This window comes from Belonocnema kinseyi, chromosome 1 (genome assembly GCF_010883055.1).
Source record: "Belonocnema kinseyi isolate 2016_QV_RU_SX_M_011 chromosome 1, B_treatae_v1, whole genome shotgun sequence".
NCBI classification, from domain to species: Eukaryota; Metazoa; Arthropoda; class Insecta; order Hymenoptera; family Cynipidae; genus Belonocnema; species Belonocnema kinseyi.
The window spans coordinates 124,452,674-124,456,189 of NC_046657.1; the positions used below are offsets into that span (position 1 = coordinate 124,452,674).

Here is a 3,516-nt window from a genome sequence, read left to right on the forward strand (position 1 = left end):
ATAGAGCTCCAAGGAGATTATGTTGAAAAATAAAAAAAAATTTACTCAAAAAAAATTGTTTTTATACTTCATTCTAAGGACTTATTGAACTACCCTCGTACCTTCGTCAGAGTACTACTGAGTCATGCTTTAATAAGCAGCAATTATCATTCTTTTCACTAGATTTGCGAAATCCTGAATACTCTGAGTAATTATGTGTGAATGTCAAATAGTTAGTTTTTGGATATGAAGTCCTGACAGACATTTGTCAACTTTCTGTAAACCAAAAAACGAGATTATGTGCAAAAGTTCTCCAATTTTTTCAGAAACATAATTCTTCATCGGCTAAGATCCTGATAGCAACACCCATGAGGGAAGGTATCGAGGTGTCCGCCTCCGATTTTCTTAATTTCGATATATGTTGTAGAGCAACAAAAATAAGAGGCATAGTGTTTTTTATTTTCGCAAAAATTGATATATAGTGGGTGAAAACTTCCCCTAAAGTAAAGAATCTAAAAATTTTCTTTTTCATTTCTTCGAAACAAATAGCTCTATCAAAACAAAACAACTGCGTCTGATTTGTCATCAAAACATAGTAATAATTGCAATACATTTACTATATGGGGTTACATCCCTAATTTTTTCAGCAATAAATGTGTTTTTTAACATGATTTATCACACAGAAATTTTAGAATTTGGTCAATTTCATTCAAAAGGGCCTCACTATTCGAATTAAAATTAGAGTGAGGGTGATTAGATTTTTTCATCAAATACCCTTGATTAAGAGCTAGCTACCCGTCAATGATATTTTTTAATTTAAGTATGCTAGTTTAGTATTCCTAGTTGCACCTACTTCTAGTTGCTGCGCCCATATTCTTAATTGTCGTTCAGATGAAAAAATCTAAAGTTTTTTTGAACTGTACTCAATTTATGCTTTTTCTACCATGCTCATTTTTCCAAAATTCAACAGCTTTTCTTTTTCGGTCCATATTAATTTCTGCGTCAGTAACCTTGCAAACTCCTGCAACATCGTCACTATTTATAAAATCTTCGTTTTTACCATCTTCTTCAATTATTTCGAATTCATAGTCTTTAAAAGGTTCTAAAAAGTATAAATAATTTTCTTCATGCTCTTCTGTATCAAAATGATAAATAGAATCTAATAAAAGGCTCTTAAAATGGTCTGCCAAAATAATTTATTGACGCAAAATGACATCGTTCATCAGTATAAATTTACGTGTTTTGGAAAACTTACACGGATGGATGGTACAATTTTGAGAGTCTTGTGTAATTTTTAGCAGATTTTTATTACAGTGTATATAAAGATTTGATGCAAATAAGAAATGCACTCACCGAAAATAAAGCTTCCCAAAGCATCTCAATTTAATTGATTCCAGCAGTAACTATAGTAAATTATAGTTTGGTATTTCAAATTATTTCATTTTACGGTTATGTGTTATTCAAGATGCACTCTTATGTGGGGAAAAAACAGCGGCTTAAAGCAGAAACACACGCGAGTGAGAGATATGGACATATCTATTTCTCTTACACTCTCATGAGTTTTTCATATACACCGACGTTTTCTGTTCGCATACAATGACAGCTTCAGGCGGTTGTCGCCATCATGAGTTTTCACGGAATAGGAGTTTACTGCTATTGGTGGAAGGTATGAGTTCAAAGTTTTGAGCTCCCATAAACGAATCACAGTAGTCGATTTAGGACCAGAAGCAATTTCAAAATTATAGCGTCTTTCCATTTTTACATCAAAAATGAATTTTAAAAACGCAGACAATTACGTAAGTACCTAAACAATATTTATTTTCCTTTCTGATTCTTTTTGCCATAAATTATTTTCAGCTTCTATTTTCTTTTCACGAGTGAGGTAAAAGGTTAATTTATCAAAAACACTGCACAACTGTTAGATTCAAATTTTCAATGCTATTAATATGGATGTTCTAGGGGATCAAGCATCACTTCAAAATTTAGTAATATTTCAAATGGTTTATAAATCCGAGAAAAATAGATACAACTTTTCGTCCATTAAATGTTCATATATCATACTTATACTTTATTACACTGTAATTAATCAAAGAATTAATTAATTAAAGAAATAGATATAAGTTGGAAGACAAAGGGATTATCTCTATAGGGGACGTAGCATCGAGGCGAGGGCCTGAAGCAACTTCAAATTCAGCGAGGGGTAGTGTTTTTGCACACTGGAAGGGGAAGGGTGCGCAGATAGCCGTGGAGGAAATGACGACTGCCCATTGAGATAGAATCTCTGCTTGTTATTTCTGATCGGATTCTTATTCAAATTTCAGCCGTTCCGCTTGTTATTTATGATCGTATTCTTATTAAAATTTTGCAAAGGACATTTTAGGGCCTTCATACCATTTAAACGACCTATCTGAACTTTTCAAAATATCTACCTGAGTGCTTGCCGAGAATTTTGTAGAGCTTCTCAGAGCTTTGAGAACCTTTAGCATATATTCTGAGATTTCTATGGGTACGGAAATAAAAAATTATATAATTATATAATATACTTAAGTTACTTTTGCAGTATAAAAACTGTCGAATGCGTTTGATTAAATTCAATAATTTTGCGAACTAAATTTTGGGTAATTTATTAAATTTTTATGTTAAATAAGTTAAAAAAAATTAATTACTATTACAGTTGAGTCTAAAAGTGTTTAAGAAGTAGGCCAGAACATAATTTGGCGAAATAAAATAGAATAACACTGAACCGATAAAATAAATGTGTCATTGAATCCACAGTTTTTTGAAAATATAAGTGTTTCTATTCACATCACAGGTGTCTTTTTGTGTGAATATGAGCCAATTATTTTAGTTATTTATAAATATATTATCTTTTTTTAATTTTTAAAGGTATAATTTTGTACAATATTGTATGTCAATTTGGGCTTTAGGGTTAGAATAAATAATGTAATTAATTTTTAATTGAACCTGCGTCCCTTAAAAATATTTTTTTGTTAATATCTTGCAGAATATAAATTAATCACTGATGAGGCCCACCATTGTAGACCGAAATGTGAAATTTGAAATAATCACCCCAGCCAACTTTCAAATTTAGTTAATATAGCTATGTAAACATCAATGATAGACAATCTCTAGAAACTATCCCAATAAACTAATAAATAAAATCTAAACGGAGAACACAGATGAAAAAACGAAGAATAATTGGGAAAAATGTGTCTTATTGAAGTGATTTTTGTTCTTGTTTTGGTGCCTTCTAAATACCACGTGGTTTGTTGAGATTGGTGTGATAGGTCAATTTTCCTCCAGAAAGTTATCAAGAACTACAGGAGGTCAGAAAAACAGACCATTTGGGGGCGGGGGCTCAGAAATCATCGGAAAACGGGCAACGGGGTTTCGGGAAACCTCCTCAGAAACGTTTTACTAGGTATCTGTTCACTTTCAAATTTTTAAATATTGTGATTTAATTCAAGTTTAAAAATGAATTTTTCTTATTCAAAACCGGAAGCTGTAATAGCTCCATCATATCGGATGCCACAGCGG

The 3,516-nt window shown here is 31.8% G+C and overlaps 1 long non-coding RNA gene across 1 annotated transcript in view; it reads right to left on the minus strand.

The window, feature by feature from the left end:
* The window catches only part of LOC117175556, a 12,254-nt gene extending 10,807 nt beyond the window's left edge, over positions 1-1,447 (minus strand). Inside the window, exons 1-2 of the long non-coding RNA XR_004467465.1 lie at positions 1,333-1,447; positions 833-1,081 (exon numbers count right to left, since the gene is read on the minus strand). This is a non-coding gene — a long non-coding RNA (uncharacterized LOC117175556). The remainder of the gene's footprint in view (positions 1-832; positions 1,082-1,332) is intronic.
* Positions 1,448-3,516: the final 2,069 nt, after the last annotated feature.